The sequence below is a fragment of the Nothoprocta perdicaria genome, unplaced genomic scaffold (genome assembly GCF_003342845.1).
Source record: "Nothoprocta perdicaria isolate Ctin4 unplaced genomic scaffold, notPer1 scaffold_37, whole genome shotgun sequence".
In the NCBI taxonomy this organism is placed as follows: Eukaryota; Metazoa; Chordata; class Aves; order Tinamiformes; family Tinamidae; genus Nothoprocta; species Nothoprocta perdicaria.
In genome coordinates, this window is record NW_020455610.1 from 2,513,866 (window position 1) to 2,535,197 (window position 21,332).

A 21,332-nucleotide genomic window follows, 5' to 3' on the forward strand; every position below is an offset into this window, starting at 1 on the left:
AAAAAAAAAAAAAAAAACCACAAAGGGCAAAGCTTATGGATCTAACCTATTTACTTCTTCTGGGCACTTGGCTTATATAGCAGACTTGGTTGTGTGTGTGGTTTTTTTGGCAGATGTGGCTCTTCCTAACTGGAGCCATGTCTGCCATGGGTTTTAGTAGTGAATGGTGAGCATTTCAAATGAGCAGCCTCCCTTTATAATCTTGGAAATCCAGGCCTTGCTCTTGACTCCTGTGATCCCATTAGGGTTGGCAGCAAATTCCTTGGTGACTGGGTCACCAGGAAAGCCTCTGTGGCCACCAGACTCCGGAGCACTTGCCGGCATCTCGGGTGCCTGCTGGCCCATGCGTGAAGTTGCCATTGCCAAGGAAAGCAGCAGGACAATTTGACCTTTGCTTTTGGACCAGGCACCCTTCTGGCTAAGAGGGGTGAAATGCCAGCAAGTCTTCTTATCAGGGAAAAKAGAGCAAGCATAAACACACCTTCCCTACAGCTTCCTGTGGTCTAGAATATAGACTTGGTCTGCTGCGGAAAGGAGGTGTTTTCCACTGCCTGACCTTGAGACCTCCCCAGGGCTTTAGATAGTGTATCTGCGGGTGGAGTGTTTTAGTGAGGAGGAAAAAGTACATGGAATAGAATGGCCTTGAGTCTTTTGTATTGAACGTGTTGTGCATCTAGTCCAGGTCCTGCCAGACAGTTCAAGAACCAGAGCATTTCCTCAGCACTTGCTGGCTCTAGGTATAGCATATGTATCTCCCTGTGCATCCCACTGCGCTCRGGAACAGTGCTGTTCTGGAGTGGTATGTTGGATAAGGGTGGCCAGAGCCAACTGGGTGCTGCCTGTGGAGATGCCTAACGCTAGGATTGGGAAATGTTGGAGCCGATGGCGCTGTCATCTGCTCTGGGCTTGGGCTAATTGGCCACAGGCCATTAGCAGGGTGGTAATTCAGACATTTCTGCATGGATCTTTCTTGAGCAAATGGCCCAGAGCCAGCCCTGCCTAGGTGGGCCCTGAGATGGGCTCAGGGGAGGCTGGCGTAGCTGGAACTGTAGAGGAGGCTGCCCTGCACCTTCAGGTTGGCCTTGCCCTAGTTTGTGTGTGGCTGTGTTGATTGCAYTTAGTTTAGCAATCCTCCCCCCAGCATGAGCAACGTGCCTTTGGCTGCTGTAGGCTGAGCTGGGGACCTCGGGTTCATAAATCAGTTTGGTATCTTGAGGTCCCTGCCTCATAAACCGCTTGCCGRCAACATCCCAATGTGACCCAGTATTAAGGATATTTGTCACTACTCACTGTTTATCCTGACTCTTYAATCCTTAGGCTTTCACCCTACATCAAACAGTGGTATCTTTTGTGCTCCTGCCATCACAAATGGGGACGTGGTTGGAGTTGACTCTGGCTTGAGTGTCTTCATCATGGCAAAATTAAAGTCGGCTACCACCTTACRTAGCGTGACCTATGGCCTATGCACATATGAGAAGTAAGCTCATTAAAAGTTTCTGCAATCTTAAAAGGAAGCTGCTTTGCTTAGAGAGCTGCTCATAGTGCTAGAAACCATGGAAGCAATTTGAAATGAACTGCGTTCATATTTTTATTAGCACCGAAAAAAGATACTTCTGCCTTTTTAATTATTTTAAGACAAGAAAAGACAATTAGCAGCTGTTGTATTTGACCTTAAGTGGGGCAAACCAAAGAAATGCACTTAATGCTGATTTTTGGCYTGAGGCCTGTAATTAGTGCCATCTTCTATGCACTGTGCTTTTTGTTCARTCTGCTTGTGATTTCAATTTTGTGCCACTTTCAGAATGGCTTATCTTGGTTATTTCTTATCGATTTGCTTTCTCCTACTGAAATTACAATGAACTTTAAATTAGATTGACCCTATATGCGTAAGGATTCTTAAAATGCTTGAATTTATGTGGAGACTTGATTTGCATGCTATTTGAAGTAAAATGCTTGGATCTGGCAATTGCGAATTACCAGGATTTTAGGGGATGCTTTCTTCCGAAAATTTAATCAAACTGTTTTATAGTAGCAATTATGTGTGAGTTATTATATAGTCTTCTAATTAAGTCACTCCCCTCTCTATTAAACAAGCAGAAAGGGAGCACATGAAGGAGAAGAGAGCGGCTTGCAGCTTGCAAAGGTGGTGTTCAAAGATGGCTAAAATTGCTTTTGCAAGGTATTTCCTTTAGTGTTCGCTGGATCACATGGTCCAAGTGGTTGAAAAAATGTCCAGAATCAATTATGTCTATTACATAAGTGCACCGCGCCCTGTGAAACCTGCCTTAATGAGTAAACAGTGACTCAGAAATCACAGACGTCGTTTGAAGATGTAATATCTGAGGGTGGGATTTGTTTTGTCTTACTCAGGTTCTTAAAAACTCTGGAGCTCTGAGCCACTCGGGGATACTTTTGGACTTGTGTTTTGCTTCTAAATGATCCCTGCTTCCTGCAGGGCTGGGAGGGTTTTAGATGTGCTTGATCTCTCACAGCACGTGCGGACTGTGCAAAAACTCAAGTCTCCCCACATTTCTGCCTCTGCTTGGTTTAAAAACCCGCTTTAAAATGGAGCGTTTCCTTTCGTGCCCTCAGCAAATTCGTCGTGTTGCACAATTTGGAAAAACGTTTCGGTTTCAAGTATTGGTATTAAGTCGTTCCCTGCAGAACACCTGTTAATTACTTAATTATCAGCTCTGCCTTGGCAGGCAGCACTGGCAGAGCCGCCGGTGGCAGCGCTGGTGCTTTAGCTGAACGTCYGCTCGCCGCGGAGTCTTCACACCAGCAGCTCCCTCTCACAAAATCCTGCCGACTGCCACAAATAACTCAGTCGAGACACATCCTGTATCTCAGTTCTTTTATTTTTCCGTTCCTGTTTATTTTTCTTCCTTTGGCAGGGAGGACACGGTGCTCCTCGGGCCTGCACCCTGCCGCCCGGCACCACCTCCCCACCCGGAGGGCCGGTGCTGAAGGACAGGGGGTTGTCAGCGAGACGCCCTGCTTGTCTGCTTGGGAGTCCCTTCCCAGGGGTGACCTCCCGGGCACGAGYAGCTCCATGTTGTGGAGATGTTTGCCCCCGAGGCCTGTTCGCAGCTGCGGGGACATTCCCGCATGRGGCTGGGCGCATGGGCCTTGCCTGAGGGAAACGTGTGGGCCTAGCGCGGCRCCCGCGCCGAGGGGTCCCCCCACGTCGGGACCCCGCAGGTCACAGGGACCCYTAAAACGAGGCCGAAGGCTGTGAGACTGAAACCCCATCCCCTGCAGGTTGCAGGAAACCTCTAAAATAAGGCTGGCACTCGTATTCTGCCAAGRGCTGTGAGCTTGAAACCCCATCCCAACGCCAGGCATAGTCTGACACGGCTCCCATGGCACAAACCTGTTGCACAGTATGCGGATTTTCGGTTTCTGACCTGTGGAATGAAGGAATTCATTTATGAGCTAACCTAGGGAACACAGATATTTACATTTACCCTTTTAATGCCGTTTTAAAAGGACTGCTTTCCTCAAAATTATCACAAAACATAGCGACTTTGTGCACAAGCTTGGATGCAGAAAACCAGTATTTTATTTGAAGCAGCAGTAATTGTGAGATGCTGTGTTTAAGGGATTTAAGTGAAAATGATATCACAAAGAGATGCAATATCTACTCTTCATCTAACAACAGTCTGTAGTTTATGCAATTTTCTATAGAGACAGTTCACCCAGGGGAATCAGTTCTTTAAATGTCTCTTTTATTTTTTATTTTTTTCACCTGAATGGTAGAATTTTTCRTATCTCAAGTTGATCTGTCATTATTCTTCCTGTTTACTTTTTTTAAGGCATACAATTTTCAACACAAAAGTCTTTGTAATATCTATTTTTTTTCAATAGGGAGATTAGAATTATTTATTTGATTAATTTAAAAATTGTTTAAATTTTAGTATTTCTGGTGCTAATATGCATGCCTCGCACAATTTAGGGGGAAAAGAAAGGTGATAAGTTAACACGTCTCAAGAGCTGCCTCCTGCCTTGCTCTTCTCCCAAGCAAGCACAAACTTCTGTTCATTCCTTTCACCACTAATTTCTGTAATTATCACAGTAACCAGTGACTTTGGGGACRCATGCAGGTTCCCCAGCACATTTAGTAGTGTGCCCTTTACAGCACCAGGCGCAGATTTAACATCACAAGAAGGGGCTCATAACAATGAGGTGGCTGAAGCTGGAGACATCTCAGCTAAGCCTGATGAAATGTGCTGCTTGGAATCAAATATTGGGATAAAMCCCCCTGTTGGACTGTTTGGGAAGTATTTCCCAAGCTACATGTTTTTACACCTTCCAGTTTGGTGGTGGTTGTACTAGAAAACAGCAACAGGTATTCCCTTAGAATTGAGCTGGGGAGCGATCTACAAAGAAGGAAACCATGGGGTGATGTTGAATTTGCCTTTTTCTAAGGCAGAAGGATTTTAAGGTTTTTTTTGTGTATGTTTTTGTTTTGTGMGTGTGTGTCAAATTAACTCCCAATTATTATTTTTATAGACAGTTACTGGGAAAAGCTTTGGAACCAAAGACTTCCGAGCAGCTCTAGAAAATGGAGTCCTGTTGTGTGAGTGAGTATTGTGATCATGGCACTCAGTTATCAATAGATTCACTGTTTCTTTGTGCTTTTTTGTTTGTTATGGCAAGCTACTGTGATGATGGTTCTCTCCATCATGTGATTTAGAGCTATGTATTCTTACAGACCTTTTTATAACCAAGCACTTTATTTCAGAAGTGTATATTACGAAGTTGTAAATTAAAGATGACTTGCATGTTTTCATGTATATGCTGCTTACTAATATCCCCTTTCATACTGAAGCATGAGAGGGGTGGTTTGGTCTTCTGAGGAACTGTGGTTGCATCAAAATATCACAGTTATGTAGACTGTATTGGATGCCATTTAGGGATATGTATAGTCTGTAAAAATAGACATGCTTTTAACAAGCACTTTAAGATGATAAAATTAAACTAACTGGATTTCAGAATGTAGAAGTTCTTATTTGAATGTTCACATCAATGTTGGTGTCAGTTATGGACTGGCCAATTACTAATTTCAATAATTAGAAAATTCTAAAATCCAAATCCTGACTTTTCTAAGAAGCTTCCTCGTGCTTCCATGTTATGGACCTGGCAATAATGGGACTCGCCTGGCTCGGTTGCTGCACTGAGCCGGGGAGAGTTAGTGTCCTCTTGTCAGCTCCTATTGGAGCAAGGTTCCTGGGCTGCCAGCAGCACCCATTCCATAGAGTTTTAAGGAATGGTAGGTATAGATGTCCACTGAATGCCACTAAGAAAAATCTCGTTATAGGACTCCATGGGAAATTAAAAATTCCTTGGAATCTGAGTCATCCCTAGATCTGTAACATTCATCCAAGCTAGAACTTAGAGAAGCTTTTTGAATGGCAGTATATGAGGAAAATGACCAAATTAAATGCAAATAAGYGAGTGTGCTGCGTCCTTCCTCCTGCAGATACTGCTGCCTCTGCTCTGTCTGTTCTGGCCTTGACTYTCCTCCTTGGGCACTTCTCCTTCCAGCCTGTTTTCCCAGAGCTTTTGCACTCACTTTCAGGCACCCATTTGTATACTGGAGTTCTAATAATTAGATGCTGTTGTAGAGATGAAAACTGTATCTTCACCACTGATGTAATCAAATATCAGCCAGAGTGAATGTTGTAATAAAGTAGTTTGTACTTCAAGAAGAGCTACCTTAGGTACGTGCTTAGTGGGATGTGTGTATTATGTTCGGCTGTAACTTTAAAGTATTTTTAAGAATTGGCACTGAACTGCTATTTTCTAATCCTCYGTCTTCACTGTTGACACTTCTTTGGCAAAAGAGGGTGAGCTTCCATCTGCCAAATGCAAATCCGTTAAATTTATATATAATTAACAGCCATATGCAAGAAAAACATCCTGTAATTTCTTCAGCTGAGCAGCTCGCCTTAGGAGGCATACAGCATTCTGTAGGGGAAAAGATGCCTAATTATCTTGCACTAAATCATATAGGTGTCCCCCTGCATTGTTTAAAATTTTGGCATACTTGAGGAAGAAGTGGTTTCCATAGAAATTCCATGGAAACAGCAAAGAGCAAGACGTGGAAGGCTCTCAGATGTCTGATTTTCACCAAAGTAAACAGAACGCAAGCTCTTTCATGGAGACAAACTAGACGCAGCGTTGCTGGCTCCTCTGGTGCAGCTCTCCCGTGGCTCCTTGAGCTTCCAGAGAGAGGGTGCCACTAAAAATGATACCTTGGCCCTAAGCTACAGCAGAGCAGACGTGCACCRTGCTCCTGCGGCAGCCCCACACCGCTGGTACGCTGGGTGACCCAGTGTGCGTGTGCGCTGCTTAGCTCCAAAGGAGCTGACCAAAGACCCTCCGCAGGAGAGTAGATCTGTATGCACAGCAGTAGGAGAAAGCCATTAAAGTTACCCTGGCTGCATGTTATTTCATGTTTTAAAGAACACTAAAGCTTCAAAAAAGAGGCGTTTAGAAGATGAAACACTTTTAAAAATCCCACTCAAAACAGATCACGCTTTATTTTGTGGGAAGGCCATTAGAAGWCTTTTGCTTAGTCAATTATTTGATGCAGTTTAGAAGTCCCAGGACCTGTAGCCATTTGTTCCTTTCCTGCAAGCATTTAAAAGCCATCCTCCAATCCATTTTGTTTGCAGCAACTCTCTTCTTTTTGTTTGTTTTCCAAATAAATGTGCTGTTTGAGCAGAAAAAGTTTCTTTTCCCACATACTGTTTTAAGCTCCAGGTTCTGCCTTAGCCTTGGTGTGGGTAGATCACAAAACCTCCCTGGTGCTTTTTTGGGCAAAGGGTCTGGCCAGACTTGCACCAACAAGATGAGGGAGCAAGGCCAAAATCCACCAAGGTATTTAGGTAGATGGAGTCTCCAGGGTGTCCTGAGGTTCTAGGCCTCTTTTGGTCCTGTGGTCTGTGTGTACTTAAGTGATCCATGGGTTTTTCCCTACCTCCGTGGCTGAAAACCAGAGTGTATAGATGCAAGGAACCCTCTCCAGCTGCATCTTTGCCTCATCTTCATTGCAGGGCGAGATGTGTGTTTGGGCTTGTGTACCTCAGTGGTGATGCAATTGTCCATCTCGTCGTCCTAATTTAATTATGAGTCCTAGATAATGAAGGCTAGCAATAACATAAAGAAAAAGAAATGCTTCTGKCTGAGATGGAAACTGTAACTTGCACATCACGGAACCAAGCAGTTGTTGCACTCATCATATTGGGACTGACAGTGACACAAATTTTTATGCTTATAGGAATTTCAGAACTCGCACACTGAAAACTAGTATTAGGATTTTCTTTTCCTGTATCTGCTACATCAGAACTTTCATCAGGAAAAAAAATCCCAAAAACTTAAAAGTAGGGAATTTGAGTCTGATTTACATTTCCACCCATGCATCTAAAATATGATTCCATTCCTTCCTACAGCTAACCTTGCACTTCTAATTTCTTCCTTTTTTTTATCACCTTGCCATTCTCRGGCACCTTTATTTTTGTGACTTGTCCTACTTTTTGCTTCTGCAATCTGTTGTTGTTTGCTTGTTGMATTTTTGGGAAGCGTTAAAAAATGTATATTACCAATTAAAAATATATATTATTTGGGTTTRCATATTCACATTTTCTTGGCACAAGATACATCAACTAGCAATGTAAGCAAAATATTTCTTAATAAACATTAGYATTTGTGCTCAAAGTTGATTTTATATATATATAGTTGATTATATAACAGAAAATCATATCACTTCCTTTTAGTTTGATTAACAAGATCAAGCCTGGCATCATTAAGAAGATCAATCGCCTATCAACTCCAATAGCTGGCTTGGTAAGTAATGACATGAGACCTAGTATCTGCAGAAAAAAAAAAGTCCTTTTATTTTTAATGAGGAGTCTTTTGTTCTTAGTCTCGCACACAAACCACCCCAGCAATCCTTCTGCTGGGGAATGGGCAGACTAAGGAGCATTCTGTCTAACCGAAGTATTTTGAGAATTTTCCTCTTCCCAACCTCACCAAGCTCAGGTTGCACTGAAGTCCCTCGGATCGTGTGAAGATCTTTAGGCTTCGGTTATGGGATTTCACAATATCTTGGCTGTAAGTCGCACTGTCTGTAAAAGTACAAACAATACACAGGATCACTTCATTTTCACAATAATCTTAAAGGATTTCCTGTGTAGTGTGTTAACAAACTTGACAGTAAGGGACTGTTGGGTAAATTTGGTAGCCATTTGGCATCATAAACAACAGAAAACTCCCCAAATGTTTTTCTCTCCCAGTCTGTGCTCCGAAGGTAGCCCTGTTGGCTGTTCTTGTCCCCTGCGGTCAGAGCTGTTGCTCCCACTTCAAAGGATAGCGGGTGAACAGAGACATAGCTGTGATTTCTTTAAAAAATAAAAGATGCTCTTTGTGGCTAGCATGATGTTGGGGAAAGCTCTTTAACTTGCTCATGCTAGTAAAATGTGAGCACTTACATATTGTAAAGGCCTGAGTTTGGTTTTGCAGGTCAGCTCTATAGCTCTCTAGAGAAGGTGGCATCCTCTTGGTAGTCCGGCTGATGCCTCTGAGAGTGGGTTGACTTGCCACATGTTGGTGCAAACTCAGAATGTGCCTTTCCACATCAAATGACCATGCAATGTGTTGGTCCCCCTTGTCCCAGAGAAGCTCAGGGTCTAGGACTTGGAAATCATGTGGGCTGCACATTCTTTTCCTGTGAAGCATCCATGCAAGGATTCAAATCAAACCATAATAATCCTGGGGAACACAAAACAGTTATTTTATCGTTGCCTGGCCTAAATGGCTTCTGAAATAGCCATTAATCCAAACCAGAAAACCATGGATTAGATCTCAGTCTTGTGGTGGCTTAAGTGTTGTCCTCAATCACAGCTGTGTCAACTCCCAGTTTTACCTTATTTGTTTGTTTTGGATCCAAAACTTTGGAGTATTCCCTAGGTATGTAGTTCATATCTTGCCACTCGTGGTGTGTTATGGTTCCTTCAAGCTGTTTCTAGTTCCTGCAAGCCTGCAAAAATTAAAGAAAGGGGAGGAAGGGGTGAATGAATCCTGTAAACCGAGATTATCCAGTGGTATCATTGATCTTAAAGCACCACTTGAAGATAATCATTGGGAGAGCTGGTGTTTAGTGTAAACTGCTGGAGAAGGTTTTGCATAACTATATAAACTGCAGATGATCTTGATTATGATGCCCGCAATGGGGAGGAGGGGAGGTTGGGCCTCCTTGGCTTGGGAGCGTACGCCGTTGTGGCAGCTCTTATCTCTGCGTGCCAACCTTGCTTTAGAAACCGTGGTCTTGTGCAGYTGGAGAAACACAAGCATTGGGTGAACCCACGGGCTTTCAAGATGGAAGGGACCCAGTCTTGCTCTTGAGAAGCAATTCCCTAAATAACYGTTTTGCTGGTAACTTCTTTGTTTTACTTGCAAGTGTGGAAGAGTAGGCTTTACAGTGCTCCTGGATGTATAGCTTGTTAAGAAGTTACCCAATAARCTTGTGTGTTCTGTGCTGCAAATACTTTCATAATTTATATTTTTTTCCATTCATCTTCCTCTGGATGGCATTCTCTGTGGCTCTTTATATGCTTCTGTGCTTTACATTTCTGTTGTATCTCATGTCTTTCAGTCTTTAACTGCTGTTTCCCAGGCCTGCGTGAGGTTTATAAATACTGTTGGTAGTAGGACTGTTTTTAACCAGTTTCTTTCTTTGAACGTGAGAGGGTTTTTTCCTTTTTTTTTTTTTTTTTTTTTTTCCCACCAGGGATACACTGGTGCTATGACTTGAAGATGGGTCTTGTAATTCCAGTGAGGTACCCTAATGCTCAATTAAATCGTTATGTCACTTGCTTTTGTAGCATCCTAATTTTCAGGGAATGTACCAGGGGTTTCTCACTAGCTGGATCACTTAAATTCCAAGCCCACTTTAAACAGCTGAAAAGAAGCTTTTAGCTTTCATCTTTAGCTTGACTATACCTGAACCTTTGTAATTCACAACCAAATCTGTGCTGTAGTGTATTAAGATGGAGAGATAAATGTGTTTGGGGTTAGTCTCTAAGTGAAAACGGCCTTTTTGGTCATTGAATGCCAAGTATGGCATTCAATGCCATATGGAGTTCCAGGTCTCCTGCAGGGAGCCTGGGCAGGAGCGTTTTCTTTCATTATTTTTATTTTTCAACTGGAGGAGCGCTCAAGGAGAGGCGCTCGAATGCTTGAGCAGTCGACCAAGTTGATGCTTTCTCTAAAACGGCTGTATTTAAGGTGAGATAATGTGATTTGTTAAAAAAAAAAAAAAAAATCTGTGTTTCACGGGAATTATTTCAGCAGAAAGTTAACTTGTGCTTCTGTTTTTAACTTTTGCTCTGTAAGATCCTTAGCTTTTGAGAAGTCTGCATGTATTCCCCAGTGCAGTAGTGTTGGCAGAAGCCAAATGGGTGCAAAGCGGCCGTTCCTGGTTCTTTTCCGTTTCAGAGGAAAACAGTAGTTGCCCTGAAAAGCCAGAATTGTGGAGGCTGGGATTCTGCTACCCAAGAAAAAACGYGTAGCCACTAAAGCTACGCATTTAGCTGATTACACATAAGCTAAAAATCCACCTTTGCTCTGTGCTTTGAGGTAGACCTGTATTGTGGGGATGTGCTTAAAAAGCAAACAAACAAAACCTTCCCTTATGCTGCTAGATCTTGCTAGGTTGATTTTATGCCATTGCTTTGCTTCTGTAACGGAGAAACCCCTGTTTATGCTAATTATAGAAATGCCCAAGCTATATCTAGACGAAGAATTGCACATTAMACAGTGTGCTCCATGTCCCAGCGTGTCACACAGAGGGCAGGATCATATGGCCTGACAACACATCTTCCAGCAAAGCTCTACCCAGTATCTTGAGAGATGGTCTCCCCRAGGAACCTCGTGTTTGAGGCAGTTGGCTGAAGGCCAAGGTAGTGTCGTACACTGGGACTGAAGCCTTAAGAAAACCTCTCCCCCAGTGGAGGAAGGAAGAGTTGTATAAATGCCTGTGTGCAACCTTGCTGCATCTGTCAGAACAGTGCATTGCTCAAGGTAGATAACTGTGTGCCCAGTAGCAAGGCAAGATTTTAATAAGCCGGAGTTTCTATTTGAGGTCAGGTACCGATTCCGGATAAGAGTTAATATCTCTGCCACCAAGTGGTGATTCATGGTCAGCCTGCCTTGCAGCTTCCCCATTTAGTCCTTTAAGACCATGTATTTCCCTTTGCAGATCCTGGTAATAAGGTGGAAGTGCAGCTCCGTGATTGGGAAGCGTTGTCCCACTGAAGGCCTCAGGGCTGTGGTCAAACCACAGGGTAGACGAGGTGGCTGTTGGGTTTACTGGATTTTACATGAAATGCCCTTAGTCCTTCTGTGTCTTATTGATTCTTTATTAACTGATCATTCAAATAGAACTGTGTGTACAGATTTCCCTATGTGCATTCAGAAAATAATATGCTGGGATTTCTTTTGTTGCTTTTCTAGCAGAGAATGAGGAAGAATATCTTAATAGTTTTCCACACAGTTGTGTTTTATTTTCCATCCACTTATTTTCCTGGTTCACTGAGGCCCAAYGTGCCATTCTGACAAGTCTATATTGAAATTTATTTGCATTTCTCCTTTGATACAATCTACTATAACAGCACTGTATTATATGACTTAATATATTTAGAAGGAATTAATTCCTCTTGCACCAAGGCAGGCAACAAAAATAGCAAAGGAGAGACACTTTCCGTTGCAGATGTTTAACACAGACCTCATAAACCAATGAGGTAGGTAATAATAAAGGTAAGAAGGATGAAACGGGAGAAAGCATCTAAAATGAGAGGGAGATGAAGACAAGGGTGGAGAAGAACAAATGCTACTGCTAAGATTCCTTTTCTGAGCCTTTGTGCTTAATGCCTTGTAAAACTTGGAACCACCCTGGCACATCCTTATCTGCTATCATCAAATATAGCCGGCCAAATATCTTTCATGTGGGATAATTTTCTTGCTGCAGTTCTTGCTGTAGGAGACTGGCATTCACATGTCAAATTCCCACTTTGTTAGAGGACATTTTGAAACAATTTTCTTGGGTAGAATCTTTACAATTTGTGATTGATGAGGCTGATGATCAGAAAAATCTTTGCTTTTCATGTTTTGGTTAGGCTTTGGCTACAAAGCTCACTTTTCAGATAGTTTATATTTGAATTAACTAAGTCTTCCATTTAGAAAATATTAAAATCTGAAGATAACATGCATTTTTTTAATAAGGTCTATTTTATTCCCTTCTGTTTCCCCATCCCTCAAACAACTCTGCTTCCAAAGTGCTTCCTGCTGAAATCCTGCCTGCATTTATCTTTTTCTGCTATCCAAACCCTTATAATTAGTGTAACCTTTATACCAGTTCATGTTTTCTGTCATCTTGCATTTTTGAGATGGTCATCTTGTTTATCTGGTTTCATAACCAGTATCTTTTTTCTCTCTCCCTATTGATCTTTAAGGTTTGACATTTTTTCATTGTTCTTTGTGTGTTGGAGGAGGTGGTTTGTCTTAATTTGTGCCTTTTAAAAAAGTCTGTGAATGTGACTCRAATGGGCTAGATGAATATTAGCAATGCTGACAGCGATGTGTGTGACATGAGAAAGTGAATAGCAGAAGAGGTGGTTCCACCTCCTCCTCCTTCTATTTTCTCATTGAAACTGAGAARGGATAAAAGGCAGATATGTGGAATAAGTTACATAAAACTAGTGGTGTTGGCCTTGCTTTGCTAGCAAACACCAGTGAAAAAAGCAAATGGCTTACACCAGTATTATCTAAAAACCCTCACCAGAAGCAGCCAGCCCCATGAATTTGGGCTTGGGAGTTGACTAAGAAGCCAAAACCATCTCAGGGCTTTGCTTGCTGGTCTGCTGTTCCTCGTTGCAGTGACGAGAGGGCTGGAAGCGCTGAGGCAGCCTCACGCAGGGTGATTTGAAGCACGGCCCTTTCTTTTGAAGTTTTAAGAAGCTTTTTTGACGAGTCCCAGCGCATGTTACAGCCAAGGGAGCAGTGAGCTCGAGTCCTGCCTCCCCTTTGCATCGTGGCTGAGCCACGGCCTGGGATTTTGACTTTGGACTGTGAATTCCAAGGTGAAGGGCAAGTCTCTGTGCAGCACTTGTGCCAAGTGTGAGGTTGGATGCGTTTTCACCAAGAAGCTGATTTGTCCCTCTTGGTTAATGCTTCTTGTAGGGCGAGACACAAGATGATGCACGTCCCTTTCTCACAAGTCTTCTAGTTACCTGGCATAGTCTGTACTTCCACAAATGTGAGCTTTGCTTTTGCAAAGCTATTAGTGCTTCTTGTGATATTTTTTTCTTAACTTCAGTATGCCTAAAACTGAAAATTGGGGAGATAGGTGCAATGCAGTTTGATCCTTTGACTATCTGGTGCCTTTTGTCCCAATCCCCATGTATGCTTTCTTTTATACGACACCCTGTTAATTTGCTGCCGGCTTGGGAACATTTCAAATGACAAAAAGGAGGTTGGTTTCCTCTTTCTAATGGCAGTTATTTATCTTTCTTCATTTGATACCCTTTTTATGCTGCTAGTAACATAATGCCTCCAGTAAAGTGTTGGCTTGTTTTTTTCCTATAGAAAGCAAGAGTTTTTTATTGAGGAAATTAGAATTGCCAGCAAGGACAGTATAATTCTAAGTAATAAGATTTTACAACATACAATTAARAAAAAACAGGCTGAGATGCTCTATTGCTCATGCTTTTTGTCCTCTTTTTTTTTTCCCCTGTTTTTCTCTTTCCTTCTGGTATTCCAGACTGATGCTACTTAGCTGGAAGCTTGTCTGCTATGACAAATAATATATTTTAAAAAGGCACTGAGGAGCATTTTATTGTGTAGCAGTGTGTTTATTGCCCTACTTTTTAAGCTAGGGCTGTAACATCTTCAGATTCTTAGTCTTGAAATTAGAYGAGGACTTTGACTGCAACCACCTTAAGGATCTCGTTTTGTTCTGACAAGTAAAATCATGTGGGAGGAGAAACTTGTGTTTTTCTTTGATCAGTGGTCCAGCTGAAGTGCTCCRACAAGTTTCCTGGACATAAAAGAACATGCACGTTAGTCTGAGAAAAGATCTTCTGAGCTTGCGCAGCATTTCAAATGTACCAACCCATGTGTAAGTTTCTTCTGTTAATCTGAGATTTGTCAGTACTGTGAAAAGTATAATCAAATATTAATGTACAAGTGAATATTAATGTGTTTTCAGCATAGCTTTTCACTAAAATTCGGAAGTTTCAGCTGCCATTACTTTAGACTCCAAACCAAATGTTGCTTCAAATATGGGAGAACGATGAGCACACAAATTGTGGTATGAAAATAATGAATTTCAAGGAAAAGCAGAGAATGTGACCTTATTTGGTCTTTGTTAACTATGAAATGTTACGGAAATCAGTTCACTGTTCCTCATAATTTAAATTAAAAGCTTTAAAAGTAGCCTTAAAATGTTGAGTCTCCAAGTACGGGGTAGAGAGGTTGTTCCCACTCCTTCACTTCTGCAGCAGGAGGAAGGAAGTGAGTGCGAGCAGAAAGAAGAGCTAAGCAGCTTCTTGAGGTCAAGCAGGACGTGAAATCTCAGGCTCCTTCTCTCATAGACCTAACCACAAAACCGGGAACGCTTGAGCCGACTTCTGAGAGAGCCTGGAGGGATAAATCAAGAGATGACAGCCAGGAATGATGGAGGGTTTGATAAGAATGTGTGTGGAACTGTAAATCAGCTCGTGGATTCCTTCTGCTGCCTTTCTGGAAAGAGGAATATGGCTTGTGTGAAAACACCTTCCGTAGACAACTGAGGCAGAGGGCTGCGTGCTGGAAAGGAAGTCTGGTTATTAATAGTTATGAATGACATTGTTTAATGGCTGTTTTTCAGCGCCTGATAGTGGGAGAATGTGATCATGGCAGAGGCTTATTCATGTTTTCTGCCCTTCTCCTTGAAAACGTACGGTGTGGCTCAGCCTTAGCCATGAATTTCCTTGAATTGTTGTYTTTTGTCGCTGCTGCCTCAACGCCTTGAAATGCAGGGCGTGGAGAGCGGGTTGGTCGATGCCAACTCCCTGTGACACTTTCAGGAGCCGCCTGAGATTTCTCGGAGGCGGCATCAACCCCAGCTGCTGTGTTGAAGTGGCAGGTCCTCAGAGGGGGGTGACGATGTGAAATGCAGCCAGGGGACGAGCTGGGGAAGGGCTGCACGTGTGCAAGGCCCCAGTGCATCCCTCAAGCAGCCAGCTTGGTGGCTCAGCTCCCAGCCCCGAGTGCCCTGCGTGTCTGTTGAGCTCAACCCAGACATCCCCCAAATGCTCCGTGGGTTTCAGGTGGAGATAACGTCCTCCAAACTGACACTTCCCAGGAGTTACTGAGTCAAAATGGTGATTAATGAAATTAAAAAAAAAAAACAACTTAATGCCGATCATTCATCTTTACAGTTGGCCTACAGTAATTTTAATGTTGTAATTTTTCATCCTTCCTCCTACTTTGAAAAATTACGGCTTTTTCCATGAACTTGCCAGCACTCAGTAAGATTCATGAGTGTGGCTGCCAAATAAACTGCAAGAAATCTCCATTTATCAGCTCAATTAGCTGTAGTTTGTGGTTCACCTGGTCACTTAAATGCTTTCTTTTTTTTCGTTTCCTTAAATAGCTGTGACTATTTCTGTATTTGAAAAGAAACATTCCTTGCTGGCAGGAAAAAATGGCAGTCACGTAGCAAAGGCACACACCTTAAGATAGGCTTGGGACACCTGTGACTTGATTTGCCCTGCTCTGGCCAAGGAAATGCACCTTTGAGGTTTCATGTGGCAGTCGGTGTTTCTCCGTGTTAAATGTGTAAGCTGGGCACTGCTGTGATTTTTTTAATATGTAAAGTTTAAAATTCATAGCAATTTCCAAAGAAAATAGGTATTAATTGCAGCAGTGATAGCTTTTTTGACAGGATCAGTGCTGGGGGTTTATAGCTGTGCAGCTCGCTTCTCCTTTTGGAATAAGACTCCTACCCAGGGCCTGTGTGGATGTCTCTGTACCTGCAGTGCCCCTACTGAATTGCCTGCCTCTGCTGATGGGTGTAGAAGAGCCATATGTAAAAAGGCAACATTAACTGTGAGGGWGCCAGAGCCCTGGMACAGGMKGCCCAGGGARGCTRTGGAGTCTCCTTCYCTGGAGATCTTCCCARCCCGCCTGGATGCCGCCCTGTGTCCCRTGCTSTGGGTGTCCCTGCTGGAGCAGGGGGTTGGACTGGATGATCTCTAGRGGTCCCTTCCAACCTCAACCATCCTGTGATTCTGTGTGATTCTGAAATGCTGCTTAACGTGGCTGCAGGATGTGCTGGATGTGAGGAAGCTGGGCCAAAAGGCAGGAGTTGAGCGGAGCTGAAACCCAGGCGGTCTCCAAACCTGCTTGGTGACCGGGCTCCACAGGGAGGTTGGCTTTACATTGTAGGATAAGCCCAGGTAGGGCCATCGGCTTAAAGGAAGCAGCTTGCAATTCTATCAGAAAAGACAAGCTCTGCTGCGTGTGCCTCTGTTGAAGGAGCCCTTCAAAATTTTCTGTTAAGAAAGCAAGGCACTGAATTGTAGCCCAGAATGAGGTGCCAAGGATCTGAGCGTACAGCTGGGGTTTTATCCATACCAAATGGCCAACCTGTGTGAGCGAAGTAGAGGAGGAATTAAAAAGACCAGCGTATACCAGACAAMCGGGTGAGCTGAGCCCGAGCTTTGTGTTTCCAGAGCTCTTCCCCTGTTTGATACCCGTTAGGCCTGGGCCGGTGTCAGGCCCAGGTGGGCTGTGCTCCCTGCCGCGCCGTGCGGTGGTCCCACGATGCTGGAGCGGCCCGGAGCACAAAGCTCCCGCCGCTGTCCTGGCCAGGACCGCAGAGCCAGTGGCAGCTGGGAAAGGTAGGGCTCGTCCCGGCACGGGAATGAATACCCAGCATGGTGCTTCCGTCCCGGCTTTCRGAGCCCCCGTGAGGGAGTTACCCTAACGCCCCTTGCGTGGTCCCAAACGGGAGCGAGCTCTGCCTGCTCACAAGGCAGGGCTGCCGGAGCACCGGGACTTTGGCCCTCTGCCTTCACAGCTCTCCTTATTTGGTGACAAGTGACATCCCAGAAACTGCACCTGCAGTTGGCTCGGTTACTCCCTGTGGCTTATCAAGGTGCTGCTCGCTTGGCACGCTGCTGCTCTGCAGCTCTATCACCTCAGTTTAGTTTACACCACAGCCCCATAAAGGCAGGGGTCACGTCACCGAGGACAGTTGGTCCCTTGCTATGCCAAGTACTTTGAACTCCATAAACTCAGTTTCATTTAAAAAAAAAACAGTTTCTATTTTACTTTTTCTTTATTTTGTTCTGCCCCTGGCAGTTTCACTAGGAGCTCAGTGCCATGAGAGGTTGCAGGTGGGGAGGTGGCCCCCACGGCCAAGTCCTCAGCTGGCCCTGAGCACGGTGCTGGTGCAGGGACAGTGGGAAGGCGCTGCAGGCTGCCCCTTGTCCTCGCGGGCCCTGGCCCCGGCTGCGGGGACGCTCTTTGCCTCCCAGCAGGTGCTGCTCCCTCTCACCAAGGGCAGCTTCCTGGTCGGCTCGCGTGGCGCTGGCCGCCCGTGGGGCCAAGAGCAGCGTTGCTGCTGGGGTGGCCGGGGCCTTTGGCCAGTGTGGAGCCCCTGTGAGCTGCTGCAGGGGGTTGTTTGCTGAGCAGGAGGCCTGAGGCTGCTCCAAGCTGAATTATGGCCMCGGTTCTTCTTGTGTGGGAGCCCAGAAGTACGGGGGGAGATGGAGTTTAGCTGCTCCACCTGCTGCTTTTCTGATTGCAGTTGAAGACAGAACGTGCTAGCAGTGTTTCTGCAGCAAACGGACCCGAGGCCACCTCTGAGGCTCGAAACGTGGCTCTGGGGAACAGCCACGAGCCGCCCGACTCGTTAGACGAGATCCTTCCCCTTACCCCACCTCGAGGATCGACAGCGCGGCGCTTCCGCGATGCTGCCGCCGGAGACGCCTCCGAATCCAGCATTAGGGCCCTTCCAGCGGGCTCAGGGCCGGCGTAAGGCACRGGGGGGTGTGAAACGGCTGTGTACCCTCCCAAATCCCTGCTGGGGATGCGACCTGGGGGAGAGCCCAGTTGTAGGAAAGGGAGGGAAAAAYACATCCATCAGGCTACCTGGAGAGGTTGTGGAGTCCCTTCTCTGGCTGGAGATCTTCCGAACTCTCTTGGATGCCACCCTGTGCTCTGGGTGTCCCTGCTGGAGCAGGGGGGATTGGACTAAGTGATCTTTGGGAGGTCCCTTCCAACCCTAAGGATTCTGTGATCTRTTCCAAAGTGTCTGGAGTTTGTTACCAGGCCCTGCAGCTACTGGGTGGCACGTGTGCCTTTCGAGTGGACTGAAGGCAGTTTCTGGCACCAAGGGGTGCTCAGGGTGATGCTTCAGGGAGAACCTGCGTCGCGGCCCTTGGGCTCCGCTGGTCCCTTCAGCCCTCAGAAGCGAGAGCAGGGAGAAAACCACCCCTTTTTGCTAATTGCTCCTAAGATCGGCCAAAGGGTACTGCTCCAGTAGGGAGGGAGTAGCCAACCTGACCTGGAGGAAGGAACCTCTTCACCTGCCGGCCTGGGCAGCCTGGGAGAAACCTTGACCAAGGCAACCCGCTGGGCACGTTAATTGAGCCTCCATCCAGTGTGTTAATTGAGCCTCCATCCAGCACGTTAATTGAACCTCCATCCAGTGTGTTAGCTGAACCTCTGTCTAGGTGGCCTTTCTGGGGAGGAGGCTGCTCCCTCCCTTGTGTTCCTGGAGCAGCCCCGAGCGAGTCGCGGTGCTTTGGGAAGGGGCTTTCCCCGGAGCCCCGGGAGGGCAGCTGTGTCTGCAGCCCGTGCAGTGCTCCCGTCCCACCCTCATCTTCGTGGTAACCAAGGGATTTAATTCTGAGTTAAATTATAGGCTATGTGTGCAAGCGTAAGTATTYGTATAAAAGTACGAGGAAAACCAGTGATTCCCTGATCTTATATAGAGACCTCTTCTAATTACCCTATGCTTCATGCTCTTTTTTTTAAAAATTCTGTAAAGATACTTTTAATTATTTTCTGTATACTATTACTTTCTTTCTCCTTTTCCTATTTAATGTCACCTTTTCTTGCTGCTTTGTCATCTCCACTTCTCCCTTTTCCCTCCTCATCTTAATGCTCATGCTATTTTCTTCCACTTCAAGAGTGTTGGTCCTTTTTTATTCCTTTTTGTTTTCCTTTTCCCCCCTGTCCCGAGTTGGGGACCCTGGGCACCCSCTTGTCCCCTGCTCCGGTGTGTGCAGTGTCCCCAAGCAGCTGGGGTTGGGCCATGAGCAGCGATGTGAATCTGTGTGGCCTGCGGGAAACCGGGTTGCCCTTGGAGCCTCCCAAACGCTTTGCTGGTGCCCCATGCATCCCTTTGGAAGGGAGGGGGACGTAATCCCCCTCTCCATCTCCCTGCCCCTCCCTCCARTCCTTAGAAGTAACAACAACACGCAGAACCAAACCGCGTTTGAATGCTGTGGTTAGCACTTCAGGCTTCGTTTCTGTTGTGAGTTGAGACACGTAATTGCGCGATGCTAATTCCCACTTCAGATGCTCAAGGATATGGGTCGATGAAGCTCCGTGACAAGCCGCTGGTGAGTCCTGTGCCGTTACTGCTGGTAGCCTCCTCGGAGCCTCCTCTCGCAGGGGTTAGAGACGTTACACGCGGGCAGAGCCGGCGTCTGCTCCGTTCAGCTGAGGCTCTTCGTCTGGTTGCCCCTGGCCTGGCAGCTCTCGCGTCGTCTTTGGTGGCCGTGCGCCCCTGCTCACAGCGGGCACCCGTCCTGCCTCTCGTGCTTCCCTGTGCGCTTCCGAGCCATCCCAGGGCTCCCGTTTTTCCCATTTCACAGGTTCCTTTGTGGCCTTTCTGCTTGTGTTTTCCTCACCTTCTTTCTCTGTGCCCCTGCTGATGTGGATCTTCCCTATATGTCAGTGGCCTGTCCTGACCCGCCGTGCCTGGGAACCTCTGTGGGGCAGAGGAGCTGGCACGGACGGGCACAGGGAAACCCTCTTTTCTCAGATACAGTTATACCTAGATATATAGATGTATTATTGGCGATGGGAGAGAGACCTGGTGTGCTGTGCTCCTCCGTGCTTTTACTCCGAGTTGGGAATTTTTAGGGGACTCCTGCTGGCAGTGTGCACCGAGATGAGGCTCGCAGCATGTGCTTTGCAGTCAGACAGCCCCTGGCCTTATTAAAGTGCAGTTGCATTCCAAGAAATAACATGGGGAAAGGAGCCGTTTGATAGTTTCTRTATTTGAGCACATTAATCAGCCGACTCTGTTCCTGCTCACTCCCTCCTGATAACTCTAATCACACAGTTGACAGCTTGTCGTGTTTTCCGCTTATTTTTGTGGTCCTGTTTCAGATTCACCCCCGAGTTGGTTATTCTGTGAGAGCTGAAAGTGGCTGCTGTTCTGCGACCTGTAGCTTTCCTGCTGGATGGTAATGGTTAGGGATGGTCAGGAATAACTGCCCAAGGGTGGTATTGTGGAAGTGCTGCTTTGCTGGGACTGTAGTGGCTCGTGGGGATGCAGGGGGCTGTGGATAAGCTGGGATTTGGGCCACTGGGGTGGGTTCCAGCCCAGCTGGAGCAGGGGCAGCTGCAGCCCTGGGAGGCGCCGGCCGTGCTGGGGCCGCTGCAGCTTCGGGASCCCTCTGAGCCCTGCTCCGTCCCCCTGTCCTAGCTGCGGCTGCCTCGTTTCCCGGTCCCTCCAGCGTGTTCCGAAGCTGCAGCGTTTCCAGGGGTCTCGGCTGGGCCGACGTTCCCGTGCTGCTGTCGGGGTGTGGAGCAGGAGGCTTCCAGCTCGTTGGAGGTGCTGCAGCAGGGAAGCGCGAGGGAGCTGCGAGCCCCGCGAGCCGGGGCTGCRCGCGGCGCGGCGGGCGCACAGTCCCTTCCTCTCGCTCCCCGACCCGCGTGTCTCATCCAGGCGCCCGGTGCCATCGCTCTGTGCCACCGAGCCGAGGTGACCCGTCCGTTTGTGCCTTTCCCCTCGTTCTGGGGACACGGGAGGGCCAGCTGGAGYGGGCTGCCTCTGCGGGAGTCGCTTGTGCTGGTTCTTGGGGCCCGCTGCACAGACAGCAGCCCTGTCCCCAGGTGTCTGSGGCTCCCCGGGCCCCACGGCTCGGGCCGTCGCTGGCCCCAGAGCAGCGCGGGGCCCTGCGCCCCTGTCGCCCGTGGGGCCGCTGCCCCCGTGCCAGGGACACGGCGCTCGGCCCGCGGCCTCCACAGGAAAAGCCGTCTGC

General features: G+C 46.4%; 1 protein-coding gene across 1 annotated transcript in view; it reads left to right on the forward strand.

Annotated features, from left to right (window-relative positions):
* Positions 1 to 21,332, forward strand: part of LMO7 (LIM domain 7) — a 116,373-nt gene that overhangs the window by 27,080 nt on the left and 67,961 nt on the right. The window contains exons 2-3 of the mRNA XM_026044508.1: positions 4,513 to 4,583; positions 7,782 to 7,851. The gene's annotated coding sequence lies outside the window, so the exon portion shown is untranslated. The remainder of the gene's footprint in view (positions 1 to 4,512; positions 4,584 to 7,781; positions 7,852 to 21,332) is intronic.